General features: G+C 41.4%; 1 long non-coding RNA gene across 1 annotated transcript; it reads right to left on the bottom strand.

The window, feature by feature from the left end:
- Positions 1-389: 389 nt before the first annotated feature.
- Positions 390-8160, bottom strand: LOC125691809 (uncharacterized). Its single transcript, XR_007376259.1, has 4 exons — positions 8019-8160; positions 7567-7762; positions 6081-6293; positions 390-3689 (listed from the first exon to the last, which is right to left on the bottom strand). It is a non-coding gene; the product is annotated as an uncharacterized LOC125691809 (long non-coding RNA).
- Between the last annotated feature and the right edge of the window lie 19319 nt (positions 8161-27479).

Genomic DNA, 27479 nt, shown 5'->3' with positions numbered 1-27479 from the left:
ATTTAATGGCAGGAACAACATGATTCTTATTATACCATACTGGTTATAACATGTCACTCTGTCATCACCCTATCACTGCTCTGCTGTGCACTCCACTTACCCTGACTTTAATGGTGTTATACTTACCAAGGTTATAATTACACATTACAGTGTGGCTTTCCTACGCTTAAAAAGAACTAAATGTACAATTACACAGCTCATAAATACAGGGACATCATACCACTACATAAGCGCACATGCCCACATAAAACCTTTAATTTAGGTTGCAAATAGATTACAGAGATTTCACAAGAATCCTATTCGAAATGTAATTGTTAGCACCACCTATTGGCGAAGACGTCGAACTGCATGGGACTACTAGCTGGTGCTTCCTGCGAAGCCAGTTGTTAGTTAGGAAAGCAAGTTGGTTTATTCGTTATTACTAGCTATTACTCCTCTTTTTGTTCCAAATAAAGTCAGATAAATATCTGAACCTACGTGTACCTCCTTAAATTATTTTAGGATTTAGAAATGTTTATTAACCTGTAACAGTCAGACATAATCAAGTGAGAAAGGGTGTGTGTGCTGAACTCAGAGATCCCTCAAAACTTTAACACTGGTGCTGAAGAAAAAACCATACGGCAACAAGTGCCGAGAGAACCTTCAGTAGTAAGATTAACACTCACTGTGACAAAAATGAGACCTAAGAGCCCCCCTTTTATAAATACAAATCGAAAGGGACCAGAGAGAAAATTAATCCCCGGAAGGATTCTGGGAGCAATCTCAGAGGTATGAAAGCTCATGGTACAACCCTACCAAGAATGTCTTTTCCACATATTTAGAGATTTTTAACCCTCAGGAGTTCAGTAAAATAAGAGCTCATTGTACAGTGTGCAATGGCTTTTTAGTTACTCCCTTTTCTCTGAAGTACCAAGAGCCCCTTGTTCTGGAGGAGACAGGACCAAGAGGATTTCCAGCAAAAGGAAGCCCTTTCCTCAGTTCCTTGCCATGAAAAGCACCAAGCCATGCAGATGAACCTGGGCAATAATCTTCAAGGACAACCCAAGATATCTTATATGTCTGCGTGCCTAACATCCATGTGTTGTGGAGGATTCAGGCAGTTGATTAAATTTCATCATTTATCAAGTTTCCATACACCATCTGAACACTGAGCTCTCACTCCATGTGCATGGATTCAGCCAATGGTATAAGTGATGTGACTTTCCTTCATAAATGGGAATGAAGGTAAGACAAGACTGGGAAACAGAAAGACAGAAGGAAGATGGGAAAAAGGCAGAGAGGAAAAAAAAATGAAGGAGGGAAGAAAAGGAAGAAAGGAAAAATGAGAAGGAGGATAGAGAAGTTCATTCCTTTCTTTTCAATTCAATTGCAATTTTAATTGTGAAGAACAGGCACATAGAAAGGAATAATTGGTGTCTCTATAAATTACTAAATTATTAAATTACTTACAGCACACTGCCCTCAGAATTTCTTATTGTGGCGTACAGAGCCCTGTGATGTATGGGAGGCATGAGTTCCAAACTTTTTCCTGTTTCTCATGAAGAAGGAAAGAAAGAAAGAAGGAAGGAGGGAAGGAAGGAGGAGGGAAGGAAAGAGGGAAGGAAGGAGGGAAAACAAAAACATCTCATTGTTCGTTAGCTAAAATTTCCTAGGTTCCCTTTGCTTCATATTCCTATGTGTATTACTCCAAAGCGGAAATTCCTTTGCTTCTTGTGCTTACATTTTCTACTTGACTACAGTGAATTTACGTTTCTCCCTCTGTATTCTAAAAACAGAGCATCTCAGTTTGCATGCTCCCCAGGCAGAAGTAGAGTATTAGCATACACTGGCCCATGTAATTCTTGATCGTGGATAGGAACATATACATGCATAACTGTGATCAAATCCTGCTCTCCTCAAGTCCAGCTGAAAGTACTTAACAGAGGTATATGAAGAAAGTATGCAGGATGTGAATCTGTGACTTGGAGATACAAGAAAATTTCAGTTCCAAGGTTCAAATGAGTTTGTTATGCCTTTTGTATAACAGCAGAAGTTTAAGCTAAAACTTTCAAAAGCAGTTTTCAATTTTAGATGCTTTTAAAATCATCATTTTGAAGTGATGATTTCTGAAAACCACGTCCCTTGCTCAGGGAAAGCACTATCAGCTCTCACTTTTCAAAGTCCCACAGTTTGGCTGTGAAAGCCCTTAGCTTTTGGCTGAGATGTCGTCAGCTGGAAGCGTGCACACTGACAACTAATCACCCGCCTGTGCAGGATAAATTTCCCAGTCATAGCTCTTCTCTTATTGCAGTTGTTCAGGTGTTCTCACCTGATTACCTGCAACAAAGAATGGGCAGCCTTTGCATGTACACAGAGCAAGTGATTTGGCTACAGATGTTGCCCCATGCCAGCAACAAAAAAAAAAAAACCGATAGGGAGCTAATGGGCAGGAATAGAAAGGGGGAAGTGGGAGACATTTCACAGTGTTGGGGTTTCTTTTGTTTGTTTGTTTCTTTGTTTCCAACACGAGTTCCTTGAGAGGGAAGATGGTAGGAAGATGTGTGTGTTTTTGAGAACCTTGTCTCCTGGTTAGCTATCATCTGACAGTACTAAAAAGTCACAGCCAGCATCACTCTCATCATGTCCCTTTATCAGGCTGTAGTGCTCTTGAGCCACAATCCCAGCTGCACCCATGCCCAAACTTGTGCAACTAGCACAGCATCCTCCACCACATAAATTCCCTGTGAGCCCACACCCTTGTTTTAAGCTATGGTGGGATAGGCATCTACTGGAAGTACATACACAAGGACACATGAGAGCTACAGTCAGAAGAGGCTTGAGACCAGCGCTGATGATACCTGCTACAGCAAGAATGAAGGAAAGTAGTTTGTGCTGTAAAAGCTCTCAGACTTCCAGAGATCAGAGCAAGACAAATAGGTAGAAAGCAGTCTTCTGTGCCTGAAGACAAATGAGAAACAAGAGAGAAGGCACAGTGATAGCATTTGGAAATGAGACATAGGAAATAACAGTTTGAAAGCAAGTAATGAGGGACTGAGCCGTTCCTACTCATAGGAGCATAAGGGCCAGTAAGAGCTGTAGTAACCTGCAATGTCAGAGGGCACTTGGGGCACTGAGTTTCATCCCAGGAGTCGAGAAATTAACTGCCAGTAAAATACAGCAATGGCATTCCTGTATCAACCAAAAGACAGCAATACATGAGCAGTGGAAGAAACAGGGCCATTAAACTCATCTCCCGAACACACAATGCAGTGCATTTACTGACAATGCCTAGAGAGTCACAGTAAGTTCAGCTCTCTGCTTCCTAGGGAAGGAGCAGGAGCATGCAGTCCAAGTGTTGTCAGCATTACAGAAGAAACAGCCAAACCCGCTGAACAGTGTTTACCAGCAGTAATAAGGCCTTAGCAAAAATGGATGAGTCAGCATATACTTTGACCTAAAACAACTAATCAAAGTGCTTGAGAGAAGCACTGTCCCATCCACAGGGGACAACATCTTTCCAAGATGAATGCCCGAGTTTTCCCCCCTTTTAGATGCCACAAATGGTTTTTAGCAGATTGTTCCACACCCAGATGGCGCCAAGTTAACTACTTTTATTATGCTTTTGGATGGTGATCTTTCCTCAGACTTCCTTTTGGCATCACTTCTGCACCCAATATATTCCAAAGGAAATGACAAGAGTACTGCAGCACCTGAAAAGGAATAGTTGCTTGTATAGACAAAGTCCTGGGAAATTGCCAGTAAGAAAAGAAGCACGATAAAAGCCTGTCTAGATTTCTAGAGACACTTGGTACTCAGATCTAAAAGGCAATAAACATCAGGATACATCAAAAGGAGATGAAGTATTGAAACAACGTGCATAAAAATCCAGGCATAGGGGCACAGTGAGGAAAGGTAAATTGGCATAAGAAAGTAATAAATTAATGCAAAATCTTGAATCTCTGTCAAAGTGAAATCGACACTGGGTTATGGATGGCAGTAATATATCCTTGGAATGAGCTCCTGGAAAATAAAAGTACCTGATGTTTGAAAATAATACAAGAATATATTCTCAACAGAACAGAAGCTCCATCTGAAGCACACCCATGCTCACTGCCCATAACCGTGCTGTGTATCGCAGAATCACTGCAACGTACTGCTCCCAGTCATTTGCTGGTGGTATAAATCATTCTGCAGACTGTGAAGTGTCCCTTTGTAAATGAATAATGTAAAAAAATGTATTAAAAACTCTTCCAGAGAGTCATTCAGACTTCTGACTGACCACAAACTACTTGTATCCCTGATAAATAGGAAAGACTTGGATCATATGCCAGGGACTTGTGACTACTTAGGTCTTAATTAGGTACAATTTGCAGGCATAAAACAGTATTGTGACTGGCGCGGCCCTGGTAGTTAATAGCACCCTGTTTAGATACCTCACAAACATGGAAGTTGCATGAACATTGGCAAATGCTTGGGAAAATTAATGTTTCATGAGAGAGGTCTGCAAGTCTTAAAACAAATGTCAGATTCATAATTATAACACATCTGACTGGCTAAAACCAAAAATGTTGGGCTGCAATATTAGAGTGTGGGAAGAGTGACTGGCTTAAAAACATTAGAAACATACCCAATAATAACTGGACTCTAATTCCAAATAGAAGCAGCATTCCAGAATGCAGCAAGGCCAATGTTATCTCCACAAAAATATCTCTGTGGAACTTCATTAGGGAGAACTATGAATAAGCCAAGATGTCCTTCTAGAGATTTGCTGCTGGAGAAAGACCATCCTGCTTATTCTAACTATGTCTATATGTAGCTGCCTGTAAAATACAAGAGCTACTACAGTTTCCTGCTGATGTCTGAGATACTTGCCTCACCCTTCTATTGGGCACATCAGGTCCTCCATTACCTTAATAGCACTGGCAGACTTGCAATTTACTCAGAATTCTCTTGGTTGGGATAGAATCTGTAACACAATGACATCTAAACTGGAAAATCCTAACTCAAATATTTAGCTTTTCCAGAATCACTTAGTACATCTTCTTCACCTCCCATCCCCTCCCCCTCCCTTTCCCCTTTCCTCTCCTGGAATTCTTGCTTTTAACAGCTACACCCCTGTTTTTTCTACTCCTGGAAAAAAAAAAAAAAAAAAAAAAAAAGTCTCCTTTCTCATAGCGTCTTGCCTAATCATTAATGTTGACATGCCAAAGGCATCCTCCGGAGATCTTGTTGGTTTTTTTTGGCATTCCACTTCTCCACGTCTGGTATTTCATATAGCTACCCATAATATTATAATTTTTGTGCCAGTATCTTGCCATCATCATGTGTAGACCATTTCTCTCATAGACTTTTCCCCAAATCATATTCTCTGCTATACTACCTCCTTCGGCCCCAAACAACCCAGCTGTCTAAAAGCTCAACTGCTTTCAGAAGATCATATATCAAGTGCCAAAATATCTGATAATCTTATATGTAACAAAAATAATGACCAGAAAGTAATGCCCTCACAACTTGTGATTGAAAGCCAATGAAAATGACACAAGAAATTGTACTTTGCCTCACAGAGTAACATTCAAAAACTCGCTAATGAATGATGTCCACAGAAATTGGAATTGATGCTGTTTATCAACAAATTATCAGGATTACTTGGTATTTAAGATGAAATAAACTTGCACTGTAGACTTTAAAGTGATTCTGTATGTTGTTCCCTTTAGAATAAAAAAAAAAATTCCTGTATTTCAAACTCTGACCATCCTTTAACCACATCATACAGGTTCTCCTAGAAAAGCTCATGAGAACTGTAAGAAGAGTGATCTCAGTTGTAAGAAGTATGATCAAGGAGCCAGAACTCTCTTTCACAATATTCACCAATAACGTGAAGTATCTTAATTGATAGAAGGCAGTTGGATATGACCATGCTTATTTGTTCTTACTTGAAACAAGATAAAAATTATGCTTATTGGCTACTCCACTTTCCATCATATTTGAAAAATAATGGCTGTCCGCTGAAGTCCCCAGTGACAGGAAAAAGGGAAGCATTGCCCCATTTTTAAGAAAGGGAATAAGAATCACCTGGGGAACTACAGGTCAGTGAGCCTCACCTTGTGCCTGGGAAGATCAAGGAGTAGATATTCCTAGAAGCTTTTTATTTATTAAGGCACATCCTTCAGGGGTCGGTCTTGGGACCGGTGCTCTTCAGCATCTTCATCAATGACAAATGATGGCATTGAGTGCAGCCTCAGCAAGTTTGCAGATGGCCCCAAGCTGAGCGGTGCAGTCGATGCATTGGAGGGAAGGGAAGCATCCAGAGGGACCTGGGCAGGATGGAGAAGTGGCCATGTGAACCTAATGAGGTTCAACGAGGCCAAGTGCAGGGTGCTGCTTGGGTTGGGGCAACCCCAGGTATTGATACAGACTGGGGGAATAGCTCCTTGAGAGCAGCCCTGTGGAGAAGGACTTGGGGTCCTGGTGGACGAGAAGCTGGCCATGAGGCAGCAGTGTGCGCCTGCAGCCCGGAAGGCCAGCTGTGTTCTGGGCTGCATGAAAAAGGGGCGGCCAGCAGGGAGAGGGAGGTGATCCATGGAGGCTGTGGATGCCTCATCCCTGCAGGCATTCAGGCCAGGCTGGATGTGGCTCTGGGACTGGGCAGCCTGGGCTGCTGGTTGGTGACCTGCACACAGCAGGGGGTTGAAGCTAGGTGATCACCGTGGTCCTTTTCAACCCAGATCATTCTGTGATACTTAACATATTCAGCTCTGCTCACAAAATTTTGAAAAATTAGCAGACTCTGTCCCAGCCTTTGTCAGCAATTGCTCAATGTGAGAAAATGCCGAGCTCCAGAAAGAAAAGGCCCATCTCCACAAAAGTGCACAGATATCTGCATTTTAAAAATCCTGAAGTCTAACATGTAGGTGTCTAACATGTAGGCTTTGCTGGCAATCAGGAAATAGGTCTCATCTTATCTGCCTGTCCAGTACTAAATGTGGAGGTTGGTGGCCCTGCATGTGGCAGGGGGGTTGGAGATTCATGATCCTTGAGGTCCCTTCCAACCCTGGCCATTCTGTGATTCTCTCTCTTATAAGAAGGAAGGGAAAAGATTCTTCTCATGGGGATAGCTGAGCACCAGAATGACTTACGTAGAGAGGCTGCAGAATCCCCATTCTGGAGATGTTCAAACCTTACCATTTTGAAGTCAGCTTTGATTTCAGCCTGGTTTTGGACTAGACGACCTCCAAACTTCCATTCCAATAATATTTTTATTACCATGATTTAATAATATAATCACTCACTAAATAAAAAAAAAAATATAAATATACCACAGATGAAAAAGATTCTGATATTTTTCCCATGATAAAGTGCACCTCTGCTTGCTGCTCAACGGTGCTGTGGTGCACCATTGAGATAGTGAGAGGAGAGTCATTGATGGAATCTATTTTGCCTACAGGACAACATTTCTACCTCTAAAAAATGCCATATTTATAATGTGTGTGCTATTTGGACAGGTTTTATCATTGGGACTGTTACAAATTCAAGTGCATGCTTCACAAGAACTTTAAATTCAGTCTGAAGTTGTAAGAACATGCTTACCTCTACATCCCTATGGATGCTGCTTCCTTGTTGCACGAGTAGAGCACTAAGGCACAGAGGAAGTCTGTAGAGAAGAGAGCAGCCAAATCTTTCCCTCTGAATTTTGGTCTGATGCTTTAAACGTGAATTCACCCTTAGTTCCTTGCACATACCGAAGAAACATTCTTCAGTACATTAGAACTACTTCTCCTAACAGCTGAAAAAAAAAAGTATCAGATGGGAAAAACATACTGTCATCTAAACTGCTCTGTATTCACAGCTCAGCTTAGGTTTTTCACAGCATTTAGAAAAGAATGCCACTGAAGGCATTTACTCTGTTAAGCTGTTGCTTTATAAAGACACCACCTGCACAAAGAAAAAACATCTCTTTCAGAACAAGTCTCCAAGATTTCCTGTGTGCTGGGGAGAAGGATGAGGAAATACGTACAGCCAGCCAATAGTGGAGTTGGTACCTGTAATATGACAGAAATCACAGCAATGACAGCAAAGAAGCACAGTCCCAAGCTCCTGCAAACAAGGATTTGCTCAAATGCAACAGCTGTGGGCACAGAAACAAAGGGAAGATTTTTTTAAATTTTTTTTCCTCTGGTACACAGGGGTCTCCAGCAAACTACTTTCACCTGTACTGCCAATCTTTAAATGAGGTCTGGGAAGGGGTGGAACCAGGACCCCCCCCTCCCTTCCAGTCACACAGGTGCACTGCATGCCCCTGAACTCCCCTGGGTTGTCCCTGCCTTCTCACCAGGTGCTCAATCACTGTTTGAAGCCCTCACAACATTATCACTACCATACCACAGTGTCCAAACTATGGGAAGGCTCTACTTCTGGATGCTGGGCAACCTGCTGCACACCAGCTTTGTTCATAATTCCCACAGGGCAGATCCTGCATCACACACACTCTGGTGACTCCCACTTCTGTAGAGAATTTTGAGTACTTTCTGGGTTTTGAGGCTGTCATTCTTGTTGGAGCTCTGCAGCCACTGCCAATAGCCTCAGTGCTACCTTTGCCAGCTGTCACACAAGTTGTATGCTCTAAAATGTCATCTGCTTCAATAAGAAGATACTCTGAAGATACAGATACTGAGTAAGAACCTAACTGCTGAGCTTTATACTGGCCTACTGAGATTATTCTTTTCTAAACTATCAAAAGCAGAACAGCAAACTGCCTGCCAGACCCTGCTCACTTTCTGCTCAGGTCCCTCTGCCAGCCAGAAACTGCTCAGCTGCAGACAGGACAGGATGAAAGAAACCATTTGCTGTTCAAACCGTATTACCCCATGGGGTACACACATGCATTGCACCTCTGAGTGTGTCACACTTGTGACTGTTGATACACTCATCCATGCAAAAACTCTCTGTAAGTACCAATGCTCAAACACAGAAATAGTTTCTCATCAGTGGAAGCGGAGTTTCCAAATAATTGCAAGATAAAGAGGGGCAGTCCTGTTCCCAACTGGCTGTTGTGCTCAAAAAATCTGTCCTGCATGTGTGAGCAGCTGAGGCAGGACACAATCTGCCTCTGGGGACATCCTCTCTTTGCACTGTTGTCCCTTTTTAAGAGTAAGTGTTGGGAAGCTGCCTACAACTGTTGCTGAAATGAAATGAAATACAGTGTTACTAATGAAAGAAAAAAGTGACTTGCACGGTCGATTCAGTTAGGTTTGTGGAAAAGGAAGAGCTCACCACATTTCAGAGCCACTCTGGGGTGAATATTTAGCTCACATAACTGTGAGGAGCTTCGCAACGTGTGCCTAATTTACAGCAGGATGGGTAGAAGGGCCATTGTGAAGGGATGCTGACAGCTGAGGATTGGAGTTGCAAAGTGGTATTTTAATAAGAAAAAAAAGTGTTTCTGTACATCTGAGAGCAGCTTTGTTAGTGCTGTTGCATTTCTCAGGCCACATAGCTGAACTATCAGTGGGTTTGGACTTGTCACCTTTGTATAAGCAAAGCTTGATGAAATGTGAGTAATTTTTAAAAGAAAGCATTTCTGTGGCTTTGATTCTCTGTTTTGTGGTCGTTGCCTTGGAAGGAATGTTAGTCATTTTGGGCTTTTGCACTTGCATTGAAAAAAAATGAAAGGGTAAAAAAGGATGGAAGATACAAAAGGCTGTGAGCAGCACAGTCTCCAAAACCAAAGGCATCACATCTGGCAGTGCTTTGGGTGCTGCTCGCACAGTTCTGGGCTTGGAGTTTGGCTTCCTCTTGCAGTGCCCATAGGGAGCCAGGTGCCTAAGAAGCCAATGTCCGCTATGAGGTCCAGCAAACATCAACTCTATTGAAGGAAGGCTCCTACCTCCACCTGAGATCCAGGGCCATCTATTCCTCTCTTGGAGCTAGTCTGTAGCAGGTCCTGCACAACCCATTCTTTTCCAGAAGTTTTCCACTGAGTGGGCTTCCCGTTCTTCAGCCTAAATGGAAGCATCTCTGTGCAACCATGTAGATGCATCGCCCAGGGGCTAAAGGCCAGGCAGCTGCTTGCGTGCTCCCAGGAATTCACCTTTGAGCTTGTTGAAGGCTGTCAATTCCAAGATTTTCTAAGAGCCCTAGAATTTCAGACCTTGTAATCCATGGGGAGGTTTCCAAAAAAATTTTGATTCGCTGGAAATATTCCAACCAGCTCTAACTGGTAGATGTGCAGCTGTGAGTTGAGAAAATTATAGAAAAGTCAGCATGGTCTTACTTGGCTTGTAATTGCAGCTGAGTTTTTTTTTTTTTAATGAGTCTAAAAATTCTTGAACAATAAGATATTGCCTCTTACTTCCTAACCCAAATGCAGCAGAAGCTTTGCAGCTAACTATAGAATTGTTTTAAGGGGCATGGTGGCTTCTTGGTACTTGAATTCATCTCATGATGACTCAGCATCTTTCCACAAGGAAAGCAAAAACAGCTTCTGTCCTATGTACCATGTATGTCCTGAGCATGGTGGCTCTGCTGAGGAAGATAAGTGCCCAAAATGCCAATGGAGCACCATCTCCTGAAGCTCGAACTGCGTTCACATGTTGCTTTGTTGAAGAAGTTAATGTTGCTGTTGGCTTTTTTTCTATACTCTTGCTTTTACGTTAGCCACCAGTGGTGAATCCTGTAGGCAAAGCAAGCGCTAAGCTACAGAAGGAGCACCTCTGGTTCTCTATCCAAAGTCATGGGAAAGGCAACCCCAGATGGAAGACTTCAACACCAGAGTTAGATTTTGCTGCATTCTGAGACGTCCCCATCTGGCCATGCTGGTCACTTACTCCATCTAGAGGGTTAGGGAAGCTTTCCCCAACAAGCAGCTTCGTTAAAAGCAGCATTACACGGGAATGTAGCTGCCACAAATCATTCAAAGTTATTTACAGTTATTTCCTCATCCTTAAGGTAGGAAGAGACAAAGGAGATCAGTGGAAATGTCCCAATAGCTGCCTTTCAGTTACTTTTCTCAGCTTTCATCTCTGCCTCTACATCTGCCTCCTGCTTGATGGCTTGCAGATACTTTGATAGCAAGCCACAGAAACCACAGCAGCAAGTACTTCACAGGTCCTGGGGAAACTCTCAAGGGGGAAGAAAAGAAATAGGTAAGAAATTGTTACTCATTTTCCTCTCTGTGTTTATTTATTTTGGAGCCATTGGCCTTGACCACAACTAAAACTTTATGAACCTAATAAAATTCCCAACATTCTCAGACACGGGTCATGGTATTTATATATTAGGCAGAATACAAAGGTGTATTTATGAGATGACTGGAAGTACTTAAGGATGCTTGAGCTCAGGCAAGGCATAAAGCGCACATAAGAAATGTTTTCAGAATTTAGTGCAGGTACATTCAAGCTAATGGGCTTTCTTCCCACCTGGGAACATGAAGATAAACCACTCAGTGTATCCAAACCAGGAGCATTTTGGAAGCACTGTACACTGCGTCACAGAACTTCCCAGCCCCCTCACAGGTGGTGGTGAAAGGGGCAATCCCAATTTTTTTCAATGGACATTATTGAGTTATTTGTCTAGCCTTGCTATGGCTAAAACACGAGATATCTCATTTTGATGTTGAGGTAGATGTATGTGCTAATAAGCAGAGGGAGGGTATAACAGTAAACATCTCCTTTCCCTTCTGTCCTCATAAAACATACAACATTCTCTGATTCAATAAGTGAGATATGCTGTCTGACTGAAGTCAAGGGATAATGGGACTTGGCGACAGATCAGGCTTTCCATCTTTGTAAATACAAAAATGCTAGGGGGAATATATGCCTATATATGCGGGGTTTATTTTTGCCAGGAGCAAATAAACAGCTCTGTCAATACACAGATAATCCTGCCTCCCAGCTTTCCCCATTCCTCTGCTGTCTTTGGCCATCTCCACCCCCTAAAAAAATAATAAAAAAAAATAATAAAAAAAAAGGGTTGTGTGTTCATTCTCCTCCTGTCACGCATTTTTTACTGATTTTGGCATTAACTTTTTTGGACACTTCCTGTCACTGGAAGACTTCTCTCTCTTCACAAGTACAACATACGTTTTCAATTTAGATTATGTTCCCAGCAGATGTTGCAGGACATGAAGGCCTTGCTTTCTCTTTCATTAAAAAGGCACTTATAATATGTTTTATTGTCTTGGATGGAAAATAAGTGTGTATTACATCATAAAGAAATCAGTCAATGTGATTTCATAATCTCTATCTTAGGAGAAAAAAAAAGTTAACAGAAAATAATAAAAAATAGCTTTGTGTTGAATTTGTATCCTGAAGAGCATTAATGATCATCTCTTCTCCAAAGGTACTATGGCAGCAAAGGTTTAATACCCTGGGGAGAATTCTACAACTCTAATGCTCACTCTAAGAAACACTTATTTTCAAAATATTTTACACAGTGATTCAGAGCACACATGGGCACACTTAGTTCTCCACAATATGTCCTAGGTTGTTGTGCGGGAGTACAGCTTTGTCTGAAATTAGACCTGTAGCCATGAATCCTCTCCATTCTCAAGACACAACACAGACATTTCATGTGGAACCCAGTAGTTAACACCCAGTTATAACACATCGTGAAAAATAAACAAACAAAAACCACTACAGGAATCTCATCAGAAAACCAGTGTACCAGAAAAAGGTATGCTACAGTCTATAAAGGTTCCCACTGAGAATGTTCACAGTGCCACAGATCCATCTGCTGTTGCCTGACTTTGCAAATACCTATTGCTAGGCACGTGTGTGTGCGTGTCTGCGTGTGTGGACTTTGCATACACTCATATTTACTTATTCCATCCTTTGTGTTGAAATTACGAACAAAATGAGGTTCTACCCTCAGGCAGAACATACACAAACATGATGTGAAATCACCAGAGCTGCCAAAGAGCCCCACTGTAGAGGGAAGATCAAGTCGAACAAAATGGAGAACAAACCGCAGGTTTCATACAGAAAGCTTGTTTACAATACAGTTAGATTTTATCATTCTTGTTTTTTCCTGTATTATGGAAGCAATGTTTTGGTTTGTTTTTTTTTTTTAGCAAAGACTAGGTATGTCAGAGCCAAAAGCAGAGTCTATCTAAACGTACATTTGTGATGGTAAGTAATACAGATAAATGGGTAACTCCCAATTTATTTCCACAAAATCCAGTCAATGACTTCCTCTAAGATTTTCTCACCCTCCTTAAATTCATGTTTTCCCTTGACTCAGCATGGACTGCTTTTTATCTTTGATTTTGGCAAACTCTTCCATAAATAAAAATCCTTTCCGAAATGAAAGTTCAGCATGCATCACAATTTGGATTGGTTGTCTCTACCTGTATCTCACACCTGCATGGTGTGTTGGGTTCCTGACTATACCCGCTAACTTATCTCTCATAGCTCTCTGCAAGCACTGTTGGCACTTTCTTAACAACAAGCAGTAAAGAATGCAAGAGGATACTGCCTCTGAAACTCCTCAGTGCTGACAACCTGAGCTCAGGCAAGCTGCCAGGACCCTACCAAGCATTTGCACCTGGGCACAAATCTCTGAGATCCAGTTCCTTTACTTCGCTGGTGAGAAACGTCATCAAACCCCCGGATTTCTCCCAGTGCTTTGCCTTCCTGTCTACTGATTTTTCCCAACCCAAGTGTTTCTAGACAAGGGCAACACCACAGGTCATGTTCCATCCTGACCCACTCCTCCCCATGCTGTCATCATGACAAAGGAGGTGACATTGCCCCAGAGGGATGGGGAAAGTGTTTTTTTTCCCACCTTCATGGCATTGATGGACCAGCCTGGGCAGAGCAGGAGCAGAGCTGAGGAGAGCGGCCATGGGGAGGCAAAAGTTTATGCTGAGAATGCGATGGTTTTGTGTGGGCAGGACAGATAACAGAGCAAGTAAGCACACCATGCTTCCCAACATGATTTTCAATCAACATAAACCCTTCTGTAACACTTCTAGGGAGTGACTGACTGAGAAGTTACAGGCCGGAGTGTCCAAGAACTCACTCTGTTACTCTGTGAACATTCATTAAAAAATATAAAAATGAAATGGAATGTCCACATTGGAAAGATTTGATGTCCTTAGTGGACACGTTTCTTTTATTTTCAGGACTAAGTTGTTTTCATTCTAAGAATGCTGATGGACTCAGTGACCAGAACTTGCTAAAAATCACCCATAATGCTACCCTATAGGGCTGTTTGCTGTTAAGCAGTATTCTGTAGTTTCTCCATTAACTTGATGGGCTATTCGACTGGCCCAGATTAAGCCAAAAAGCCATAAGCAGAAATAGAAAACCAGAAGATACTGTAACAGATATTCAGAATTATGAATCTGTAACCAGCAAAGCAGAGAACCTTTGTTAACGTCTTCTTCATGTAAAATAACTATTTGTTGAGACATGCAAATAAAAAGACATAATGAGACTAATTTAAAAAGTAGTTTTGTGAGCCCGAGAGTTTTGGATTACATGTACAAATATCCAGATTGCTGAAAGCTGGGCAGCTGTCAAGAATTCTGTAACCTTTAGGCAATGCCATGCTGTACATTTACATCCCCAAGAGCACATGGACCCTGTCCAGGCAGAGGCAGCCTTTTGAGGGCCAAGTCATGCATTTTTCATAAGCCAGCACCAGGAAACCCCGAAGTAGATGTCATGCAGACTTCACCAGGCTGCTCTCAGGCTTTTGAAGACCAGTGCATGGGATGAGCAAACAAACCGCACAGTGTTTGAGGGTGCTGTCCTATGGGGTGAGGGGGAGAGAGGAGTTGTATTGGGATGATGCCCATGGAGATTTGGGACACTGGTTCAGCACTTCCCTCAGCCTTCGCCAGCAGCCAGGCAGATGACTCGTACTTGTGCCTCATCCTCTCTAGAAAACAACAAAATGTCTGAAAAGGACTCTGTGCGTTACTTCAGCCATGACTTTTTACCTTAAATTAATACTGCACTTGCAACCAGATCAATAAAATCCATTGGCCATAACGATGCCAAAATCCATGCATACTTTTTTTTTCTGAGAAATGCAATTCCTCACTAAAAATGAATTACAGGAGAAAAGTTTTATACGTGCATTGCCTCATATGAAAAAATGTCAATGTTTCATTCCATTTTAGACGTTCCTTAATATTGTCCACAAGGTGTTAGCACATTGCTGGGTTTTTTTGTGTGTTTTTTGTTTTTGTTTTTTAATTACTACTTTTGTTTCTAAGCTGCTGCTTCTACCATACACTCTTTGGTGCACTTGGTGTTCCTGACGTGGGTATAAGATGCCATCTTTCTGCTGGTTTGTTAGGAAGGGCTGTGCACCTTGGTGGGGTTAAGAGTGAACATAAAGTAACTGAATCATTAACCCACAGATCACACTCTTCTCACAAATACACAACCAAGACCTTGTAAGTAGACTTGTAAACACAGAAACATACATTGCTCTCCAAAGATAAATGATTCTTTGTTATATATTTGAAACCCAGCATCTGAAAAGAATTGAGTTCCTGGTTGCCTCCATAGGAGTCTAAAAATTTATGCTAGACACAAGTCCTTAAGCTTGATACAACACATTTACCCTGACGGTAACACAGTCACCAGCACAATCCTGGCAAAAAAAAAGTCTTTCTTGATATTTACAGCACCAAAAAATCCACTTTATTTTGAATGTATTAATTACTTACTAAGCTGTTAATTTTTAGACAGAGCAAGATAAAGCCAATGAAAAAAAACCACGTAACTAAAAGATCAAGCACAATCACAATGTCAGCTGAAATAAGAATGAAATAAAGTTTGTAGTGTTGAATTTTGGCACTTGGATAGGATTTTTGCTATCAGATTTCAAAACACGCTGGCGCCTATGGAAACACGCTGGCGCCTATGGACTCAAGCAGGTTTCCTTCAATGCTTTTCAAAATGCCTGGCAGCCAGTCCCAGTGGGCTAAAGCCTCTCAGACCAACTCCACAAAATATTTAGCACCTGAATCTCATTTATTTACACATAAATGTCTCAGTTTCTCGATTATAATTTGTAAAACTGTACTTCTCTACCTCTCAGAAATTGTTTAATAGAATTTCTACATCAGGCTTTTGGATATGATGTCAAGAGTACAGAGAGACAGATAGACAAACAGAGATAAGATGTAAACACAGTTAAAAGCCCCAAATTACAATCCATAGTTTGTAAAACTTAGTTAACACTGTACAGTTTGAATCAGACTCAAAATCATTCCTAACTCATGATGCTTTCCCTTAGTGCTATTTATGAGATATGAAATTATATATTTCATATACTCAACACTTGAACAGATAAATAGTGAAACTCAGAATTCCATAACAGAAGTTATATATATGGAAATACTGCCTAATTTTGTAGCAGGCATTTTGTACCAACACACTGGTTCCAGACAGGTGGCCTCATAAAACTCTCAGCAACATATGTGAAACCTAAGGTTGTTCTTGAAGGATTCCAGGGTGCGTATTTCAAGCAGATGACCAAGTGATATAGCAGGGCAGCAGGGGCTATCCACTGCATGGTTATGGGGGATGAGCTGAATGCCCTGACTCCTGGAGTGGAGAGCGACTGCAAACGGTTCTGTCAGCATGTCCTCACTTACAGCGACCCAGCAGTGATGCTGAAACAACAGCTCAGAGAAGCAGCACACCCAAATTTATAAAGCTAGTCCAGCTATCCATATACCTCCTTTCTGCATTATTAACCTATGCACTGTGAACATCAGGCTTGACATGACATATACTCATTTACTGGCATGTTACAAGGGAAACTTGTTTACTTAAGTCAGTGTATCCACAGCTATAATATTTACCTTATGTGAAGAGATAGACAAGCTATGCAATGTTAAATGATTACTGATCTTTTCCAGCTTTGCAGCATTTTGGACATATCTGTAAATAAACTATCATCTCCTGTGCCTCAACTCTTAAGAGCATAGTAGCAGGCATTCTATAAATAAATATGGCTACCATATGGTACTTCTTCACTTTTGCCCATGTGAATCTGGAACAGTAAGCACTCTGTCCTATGTCTGTTTTGGAAAGAACCCAATTATTTAACTATACCTAGAATGCACTGCTTTTGCACATCAAGATTAATCTCATGCCATGAGACATCACTCTAAATTGAGGAGAAAAAAAAGACAGCATGCATATGTATGCGAGAGGGAGAGAGGGAGACCTTTCCACATGTCAGCAAATTACTGCCAGCAGGGCCGCAAGGGATAAGCTGCACAGTGGAACTGGAAAATATGTACCTGAGGTTTTTGCTAACATTTCACTCGTATGAGTGATTCTCCCGTTTTAATGGAGAGAAAAGTTTGAAGCTGAAGCTAGCAACTTGTTTGCTCACCAATTTAGAAAGTTCCCAGTGTTGCTCATTGGGAAGCAGTAGAGAAGCTACTATTTCACTCATGGAACAAATACAAGTGGCAAGTCTGTGCATCTGTCTGGCAGGTTGACTATCAACTGGTCCAGTGATGCCATGTGCCTATGCTGGATCTGCAGGCCCAGCACCACTGTGCTGCAGGTGCTAGCAGGAAGGAGGAATTCAAATAATCTGTCCTTTTTCAGTTTAGCCTTTGCAGGTAAATCTTCCAGAGGGGGATGGCACTGAATGCCATTACCACACAGTACATCTTTCCTTGTCTCAATGGACAGAGTGGCTGGCACTCCTTAATGAGCAGCTGGCACTCCTTAATGAGCAATGACAGCAAAATGTTCTGATCTTTGTTTTCTGCATCCTCACTGGACTTCTGCCCCCAGACGAGAAGATGTGAGCAGGGTTCTCTCAGGCTGACAGCCCTCAGCCCCCAGCACCAGGGCTGCTGTCATCCACCCAGGCACAAGCCCTCAGGGACATGGACTGGTTGATTGCCGGGATGCATTTCTCCAGGCGTTTACTGGCATAGCACCAGACTCAAAAATCTCACTTTTTTTCAGTTCTTCAGAAAAGTTATGAGTTTTTCTCCCAGTTCTGACTCAACTTTCTGATCTTCAGCTCATTTTCACACTAGTCTGTCTTTTCCATCTCTTGGGCCTTGCCCCTTTTGCCACAACAAGTAAATAGTGTCTCCAACTAAAGACCTCAGGGTCCTATGTGGGGGAGAAGTTTCCCAGCCCAGTTGAGGCTGGACACTTGATCAAACCAAAATCAAAAAATGGATGAGGCTTCTTCTTCATCCATCCTTCTCTTCCTCTTGGTTTCCCTGCCCTCATGCTTCTATTCTCAACTGTCTCAGATTCATCTCCTTGCACAAGAGGTTCCAGCACTCACCCATGCCGGCGGTACTTAGCTCTCTGTCTGTGTGCAGCCATGAATATGTCTTGCAGAAGTAAGAAGAAATATCAGAAGTATTTCTATCAGAGTGATGACTGTACAAGATATACAGTGACTGTACTTTGCTGGGATATACATTCCAAGCATTACTCTTCCAGATGGTCTCATGCATATATAATTTTTTCATCTGGGAGATGCTCTGTCACTGATGTTCACATGAAAGAAGGCAGATGACCCTACAGAAATTCAGTGTGGGATCTAAGGGACACTCTGGAAGGATTTCTGAGTTCAGACACAAACACCATAAAAACTAATGTAAGTTGTCTACCAGCAAGGACTTCCCCACAGTGGCTTATGATTCATTACCTAGCTATGGTAGGCAGAAGAGCATTCTTGCAATGCTCTGTAAGCCTCCCGGGGCTACTGCAAAGCAAGAGAATGAAACTGCTTCACAGCAAAGTGCATTTTAGGAATTAAATAACTTATGCCCGTGACCACAGTATAAATATTCTCCCTTCTTTCATTTCCCCGTGGTAAGGACAGAGCCAGTAAAATGCAGAGGTCTGTTCAGAGGGTCCACTCCTATGTTGGAAGAAAGCTCGTTTGGTTTGAAGAGGATGGGATGAGAGCAGACAGCGATGATGGAGAGGTCATGCCCAGTGAAGTGACATGGGGGGACCAAAGGAAGAAAGTGATGGATAATAGGAAACAAAGTGAATTGGACTGGTGATGTTCTGAGTGAACAACCACTTTAACCACAGATGGTCAAGCAACTGACTAAGTTAGAAACACTTTGATGAACACCTCTAATATCTGATGTTTTACAAATACGTGCTGAGTATCTATATTCCATATAGCTGGTTTCCACCATCCCCTCTGAGCCAATGTTACCTTTGCAATTCCAAAGACAACTACTGAGTATCTTCTGAACCTCTGAGCTGCTGAGTCTCACATTACTCACTCCTATAAGCTGGGTAAAATCTCACTGCGTTTGGTGTTGGGTGCTATCTCCCCTATTAATGTCTCTTACAGACTCTACTTTTTCTCTAGCCATTAATAATAATGATCATAAACACAAGAATTGGCTCAAGCGCCATTCACAGATGGCCTCAGCTCTGGGAGTTGTTCCCTAGCTCTGCTCCATGCCCAAATGCATTCCCAGGCAGCATCAGTGGGGGGTTGAGAATCTTTACAGACAGAATCACTGTGTAACAGGAGTGACTTTTATTTAATGAAATAATCAGTATTCCCTAACTTAAAAAGGACTTCACTATTCTTTTTTTTTTTTTTAATTAGAATGTTGTATGTTACCTGTTTCTTTGTACACTGGACCCTTCAGATGTACATACTACCATCTGCAGGTTTTTGTAATGACTATTTACATGGGTTGCTGTTGATCAGACAAGGGGGAATGGTTTTAAACTGAGACAGGGGAGGTTTAGGTTGGATATGAGGAGGAAGTTTTTCATACAGAGGGTGGTGAGGCACTGGAACAGGTTGCCCAAGGAGGCTGTGGATGCCCCATCCCTGCAGGCATTCAAGGCCAGGCTGGATGTGGCTCTGGGCAGCCTGGGCTGCTGGTTGGTGACCCTGCACACAGCAGGGGGTTGGAACTGGATGAGCATTGTGCTCCTTTCAACCCAGGCCATTCTGTGATTCTATGATTTTTAAGACCTCTTGGCTCTGAGATATCTTCTTTCTGTCTTAATCACTAGATGCTTTACTGGTTATAATTACGTCTGAAAACCCCTATGTGCATGTTAGCATAGTTTGAAAACCAAAATAGTTTGGTTTTTAACTTACTGTCCTCTCAGTGATTATCAAGCTATTTTCACTTGCCCACAACTCCACTAATCTACTTGTAAATGCCCCTCCATATCCTCCATATTGCTTTGCCTTGCCTAGCTTTAACTCATCATGGCTTTCTACTCTCATTTTTTCCTGCTAGCAGTAACTAAGAGAATGTTCTTGTGTAGCTGCCACCTCTGTTTTCCATTTCCAGAACTGGTCATTTGTTAACCTCAGATTTTTAAAGTAGTTCCTTGTGAAGCCACATGTTTTTGCTGTTGGTGTTTTTTTTTCTCCTAAAAAAATTTTGATCTGTTGCACCCCAAATTCACATTTCTTACTACTATTCTCCAGCTTGTTTTCACACTCATTGCATTGAGCCCACTAAGATTCTGATTTACTTCTTGCCTTCAGGCTTTTTTCAATCACTGAGGTTTTTTTACATCCTCTATAAAGAAGTAACTTCATGATTTATCATACTGGCATGACAAGCTCTCACACTCTTGCAAAGCAAGACTCTGTACACAGTAGGCAAATTAAAGCTGACTGATAGTGTTTGCATTTGTGGAAGAATCAACTTTAAAGGCCCAAATTTGCATGTTTGTAAGGTTTTGTGTGGACAGAGAGACTTTCCAGAGCCCGTGTGCTCCCAGATTGGATACTGCCTTGTTTCTGTACTTAGGTGGATTTTCACCCTCATTAGAAAGTGACACCTACCATGCACACAGAAACATGTTCCCCTGAGATGAAGGAGCTGGCAGAGACCACATGAGCTGCAAAGATGATGGCCCAGGTTTCCATGCTACCAGTCACTGCTCCGTGGGGTGATCTGTTGCCTCCTTCTTTTGAGAGTCAAATGAGCTGTCCTAAAAGAGCAAAGTTCTGATTTGATAGTATAATACTGCGCTAGTGAATTTTTATTTTCATCCCAAACTTTTAAAAAGAGTCATGTTTGCTCTAGTAACCAAATGCAAATTGAGAAGGAATGAAAAGGAAGTGACAGGACAGGCAGCAAGTCTTTTTATGAGAGAACTTTGCCTTAACAATCAAAGCTGACAAAGGATAACACTCAAGACTTTTGCACCTTCAGGTAATCAACAAAGTCTGAGTCCTCACACTCAGTTGCATGCGGTACTTACAGCTTCTCTCACTGTCTCCTATTAATGATTTTCTTCCTGGCTAGCTGTTGACTTTGGGTGGAACATGATTTCCAGGCAAACAGCAGAACAGAATACAGATCTGTTTGAATCTTGGCTTGGCTTGGTATCTTGCTTTTGGCTTACACAAGGCTTCAGTTTAAATTATTTGGGATTTTTTTGTTGTTGGATTTTTGGGGGAAAGTGTAACTTTGCCTCCTGTTTCAGTATTATCTGTTTAAAATATTGTTCAGCTTGATGCTGTCACGCACACTCCAACAGCACTTTAGCACGTTATCATTTAATCCCTTTCAACCAGAAGAGGAACTTTTGTTGGTGTTAATGGAAATGCAGTCAAGGGCTGCACAGGAGAAGAGAGAAGCATGGAGAGGTCAGTCTAAATCAGATCTTGGGTGCAGATTTTTTTTTAAACAAAACTAAAAGACTTTATTAACAGAGGAAATGATTCAGAAGAATCTGCAGGCTATGAAGCAGAGTAATAACCCTCAGATGGGACAATTACCCAGACGATTGGGAAGCCTTTCCCTTGTACAATTTAGGATTAGCACTGAAGAGCTGATAACAGTATAGAAGGTTACAGATAGGCATGGCACTTCTAGGGAATAAAGAGCAAGCATGTTGCTATCAGCAGACAAACTTGGATAAAGCAATATGTAGCGTACTAAATAAAGATGTTTAATGTTTCTTCATAATAAAGCAGAGAAGTCATAAATCACAAAGTACTGAATCCTTCGGGTAGCACAATTCTTCAAGTTTAAAGACAAAGAAAAGATCAAGTTTCATTCTTGTCCTCATTATAATGTGTAGTAACCCTAAGGTCAGAGAGAGAGGTGAGAGCCTATGGAGATAATCCTCCAGTGGGGAAGAAGTGATTTTGGTTTAGATTGCTTTGATTTTTTAGAAGAAGATCCTTCTGAATAATTTTGGAGCATTTTGCCTCAGAGGTCTGAAAGAACAGAGAAATTGGTATGACATTAAGTCATTTGGGGATGATTTTGTAACGGAGACCGCTCTTTAAATTTATCCACTTTCGCTGTAAAACGTTCCTTTCCAAGAACTAATTACTGAGTCATTCTGTTCCCGTGTCATGTAAGTACTCTTTCTTTCCATTGTCAGGGTTTTGTTGTTTGCACAAACCACACGTTTCTCCACACTAACGTGCTTTAGCTGCTAAGAAAAAGGTAGATGGGATGACTCAGTGGCTGGCTATCTTGCACAAGAAGGGAACTAACAAACTGCAGATTAATGTCCATTTGCTGTCTTCTACCTGATCATTTCAAGGTACTTTTGAGCTATTAAAGCTTTACAACATCTCATGTGGTTGGTATTTTTAACCTTCCATATAAAAGGTGAACAAGCTCAGCAACTGTGCTATAGGTCACACAGGCAGCAGGAGCCCTGAGGCTGATATGGCTGCAGCATTCCAGCCTCTAGACAACATCACCTCCTTCTGCAATGAGAGGTCACCAACGAGATTTTCTGAGGCAGGAAAAAAAATATTTATATATTTAATTAGTGCAATTCTCAATCACAATTGCAACACAGCCTCCTTCCCTGAGAACCAGAAAACAAGAACTGAGTTGGGAAATTCACCTTATGAACCTCATGCTGCATATTTCTACATTAAAATGTAAATGATGTGTTTACAAGCTGTTCTAAAAGGTGGGTTCTAAAAGGGACACGTGACAGAAACACTCAGTTTTTGCAGCAGGATCACCATGAGAAAATGGGTGAGCACATGAGCAAGTTTGGGGCCATTTGTCCACTTGCTGATTTGGTTTCACTGCTCACGGGGCTGCCTCTACCAAGGCCAGCCAGTGTGACTGTAGCTGTACTGAAGGGCACATGTGTCCTTCCACCTGGCATAAGCCATGGTGAAAAAGGATTTCTGAGAGCACAAACTGAAGGCTGCTTTTGAAGCTTGTATGGGGAGAAAGAAGCCCATCCAAGCATACTGCATCCAGAACCCAGGATGTGTGGAGCTGAGATCATTATAGTGTCGTTCCTATGGTGAAAGGAGTCCAGGCTGTTATTGCATAAGAGTCAAGCGTTTTCCTGGCAGTAACTGCAAAGAATATGAAAATGTTGAAACTGAATTTATTCTCAGTTTCAACATCATCTCTGTGAAAGAATCAACCAGCAATGGAATTTCGCAGGGGAAAATGTCCTACAAAACTAATAGCTTTTCACTCTCTTTCTGTCAGCAGATGATTAATTCCTGGTGCTGGAGGTACATTTGAGTGACTTAGAAGAGCTCTGGAAGTCATGAAGAAGCAAGAAAGGTTTTGACAAAGGCTTAATCATTCTATTCTCAGGCCTTGCTCCATCCAAATCTCCACTGAGTGGAAGCCAGCAGGAATTTTTCCTTAATAAAGGCAAAGGAAAATGTCAAGATAATCTGCTTGCCTCTTGGGATCTCACATGAATAAGAAACTAAAGAAAGACAGATTAAAAGTAAATTATTTCTTTTCAAAGTCAGATGTCTGATGTTAAGCACCTAAGTATGTTTTATTGAGATGTGTGTGTGTACTCCCGGTGCCAGAAGGAACTGGCTGATTGGAGCCTCTGAAACATAGGCCACAGCCTGACATATTAATTTAGAATCATGAGTTAATTAAACTTAAGTTAGTGACTTAAGTTAAAAGGCTTTTGTTAAACAAGTCCTTGGTGATAATGAGAAGGAAAAAAAAAAAAGAAAAAAAGGAATCCTATTTCTCCCATCTCTCCCTGTTCCTAAGTTCTGAACACAACAGCCAAACATAAAGCCCTTCTGAAACTTCAGCCAATTGCAGCACTTCTGAAAATGCATTTCTCAGCCCTATGTTCACTTGTGGTGGTGGTGACTACGAAGTAGCTTTCAGTATTTGCAGTATCCTCCTAAAATACAAAGCTAGAGCAGAGTAACAGAAAGAAGCTGATTCAAACATACTTCCAAAGCAATCAGTGACATCAAGTACCTTCTAAAAGCATCCTTTGCTAGGGCTGAGAATAAATAAATATCATGCTTTATCACCTTTTTCTTTAAAAATATTAAGAATACAACAGAGATCCAGCACGTATGGACATCAGTGGGATTACTGTGAATTTTTATTATATTTAAATGTTTTTACCATTTTTATTCAACTCCACTTCAAACATCTGGAAATTTTCATTAAAAAAAAAATAGCCATCTTTTTAGCAAGCAGTAGAACAGCCAAACCTTTCTTGCCAATCAAAACATTCTCAAATACTGATTCAATATTTTCCAAAATTTCATAAATATTTTTGAAAAATCCTCATCATCTTTCTATTTTTTTCTCCCTCAAATGGAAAAGTTTGGTTTAAGTAACACAGCCATTACAGACAAAGAAAATCCTGTCCATGAGGGATATATTCAGCAGCGTTTCTATGCATTAACCATCACTTTCTGCATTCAAGCACCCTCTGTGTGCTTGAATTTCACAGAACAAAAAGTGGCTCAGAATATGTTATCTGGAGCACGTCTGATCAGCTGTATGTGACATCCAGTCTATACATGCCATAACCTGGTTGATATGCTATGGAAAAAATTAACCTAATTAAAGACTGCATAACCATGCGAGCAAACTTCACTCAATGCAGGAGGTTATACTAGCATGGTTTGTCAAAAGTATTTGTCTCCTTTCTTCACCGTGCCATTTGTTGCTATATTTAGTCCGATTTCTGCCCTTCCATCTGCCAGAGCCGCCTGTTTCCCCCACTATATTTCCCAAAAATGATTCTTCAGTCCTACTCTCTGCAAGATAGTGCCTCCAGCTTGTTTCACCAGCCTGTGCTTTTAGCACTCTGTAACTTCAGATGACAAAGCTATCAGCAGGATCACTTAGTGGGAACACTTTGCAGATAGTGCAAGAGCAATGCCACAACTCTTCCTCCAGCTCAGCCCTTGATCTGCAATTTCCTGTATCGTATCTCAGACTGTTAAGAGATAAACATTATCCAGCCACTATTCCACCAGAAACATTCTCATTTGCACTTGCATATAGCTACTCCTATCTACTTTTGTCTCTATAGTCTACCTTGTAACATATAGCCTCACTATAAAAGGAAAGTTCTTTAATTTGACGTCACATTCAGACTACCTTGATCTTCGTTTCTTCTTTATTTAATGGGAGAAGAGGAGAATTTTTGGCACCAGCTTCTAACCAGGTTCAACAGGTTACTTTGGAAACAGTCTTGTCTTCAATGACAGATGTCAGTGCATGTATTTAAAGGCTTCAGGGAGGCCACTGACAGCAAGGCCATAGCTCATGTCATGTTATGTGGCAGAAAGATCCTGCTACTTAAAAGTGCTCAAATTTTAAGTTTCTTTACACTGAAACTGTATTGTCTGATAAAACAATAATCATATAAAATAATATTTGATCTGAAAGATAAAGGAAAATCATTCAAACTCTGATTTCAGCTACTAATACATTTATCATTTTGAGTATCTATGTCAATAAAGACTGACCAGAAACGAATTCAGTGATTATCTCTACCTTACACTCTGTAGCATCCCCAGCAGATCTCTATCTGAGCAGAACAGCCTGGCTGGCTGATGTGCATGATATGAAACCCTGTGTTTCTTCAAACTCAACCAGAGACAGCACTGTGTCCTATGGGCACACCCTACCCTTCCTGCAAGTCATACAGCCTAGACTTACCCACCACTCAGCAGGCAGAACAAGTGCATACCTCAAATACAGGAAAAGCATGGACAATTTAATGATTATTATGTGCTTCTCATGGAGTCAAACATTCATAACTCCCTAAGAACAATTCCATATCCTTCTGCTATGTGAGGAAGATCCTCCTTTCTCTGTCCCAAACTCCTTCCATTTTCATCATGCCAAAGCCACAGCTCAAGTCTCGATGAAGCAATGTACAAGGGCAATTTCAATCCTCATAACACATGTAACCAAATAGTGTACTACTCAGTGTATTCCAGAGTTTGGGAATGCTGATGAAGCTTCCACATTGCTTTCAATATGCTGTAGAGCTCAGAGCTGCCAAAGAAACTGGAGGTTCTTGCCATTAAATTGGGGTCCAGTGTGTCACAGAGCGCATCTTGTTTTTGTCTAATTTGAACCTTGAAATAGTATCCATGCTTTTTTCAGAGCTGGTGAGTAATCACTGGGAGGCCAGATTCATGTCTCTATGTTAGCACTGAAAGAGATTTTCACAGTGGGTTTGGATCTCTGAGAAACTTCTGCCCTGTGATACCACCTCCTCTCCTAATTTCCATATATTAAATTTCATTTTGAAACAACTGAAATGCTTTTTCCCCCTCACTTCACTCCTATGAGGAACCCATTGCTTTAAGCTCCATAAGGATTTTATGAAAGACTAACAGAGCAAAATTTACCTATAACAACCTCTGTAATTCTGGTCAAAATGGCAGATTTTTAGCCAGTGTCCAGCACTTTCCATATTTTAACTCCACAGCAAGCCTGTGAATGATATTTCCCTGCCAGATGCCTAATTTTGCAGTTATCTGACAGCATTCCCACGTATTACATGCTGCAGCAGAGTTGGGAGAAGATCTCTGCATCAGGACTGTCTTGGCACCATCAAGCCTGTGTTCCATCCCTTAATAAGTTTTGTTGCCTTTCTCTGCATCTTTTCTAACTTCACAACGTCCTTCTTGAACAGAGCTACACGGTGCACTTGAGATGTGACATCAAATGAGACTTTGGTAAGAGCATGTAACATGATGGGCAGTGCAACAATGAAAGCAGAGTGAAAAAGGCCTAGGATGCAGCAAGTGAGAGTTTGCTCAAATGCAACAGCCATGGGCACAGAAATAACAGAAATAACAGAAATAACAGAAATAACCTGTTTATCTTCAGAAGACCTCAGGTAGGCAAGGATCTTTAGCAAGATACCCTCACCTCTACTGCCAACCTTTAAATGAGGTCTGGGAAGGAGTGAATCCTGGTAAGGAAATATCTACCATTGCATGCACCTGATCTCCCCTGGGATGGTGCTCAACCACTGGTTCAAGCCCTGACTCAGCATTTCCACTACAGAGTGAGAAAGGAGCTGGCCTAACAGACAGGTGGAGTAGAGTAGTTCTAAATGACTGCAAATGAAATGCACTAATAAATCACTCTATTGCAAACATTGTAAGAATGCTCTTTTTCTATACGTAAGGTACACTTTTGGATCATGAGCTGTACAGTCATACTGACCACACAACTGAGTCAGTTATGCTCTCCTTGAGCTCTCCTCAGAGTTTTCCTCACTACCAACAGTGAGCAGGCAGCA

The sequence above is a fragment of the Lagopus muta genome, chromosome 4 (assembly GCF_023343835.1).
Source record: "Lagopus muta isolate bLagMut1 chromosome 4, bLagMut1 primary, whole genome shotgun sequence".
Taxonomy (NCBI): Eukaryota; Metazoa; Chordata; class Aves; order Galliformes; family Phasianidae; genus Lagopus; species Lagopus muta.
The sequence above is the reverse complement of the archived record's forward strand: the minus strand, read 5'-3'. Positions and strand labels throughout refer to the sequence as shown.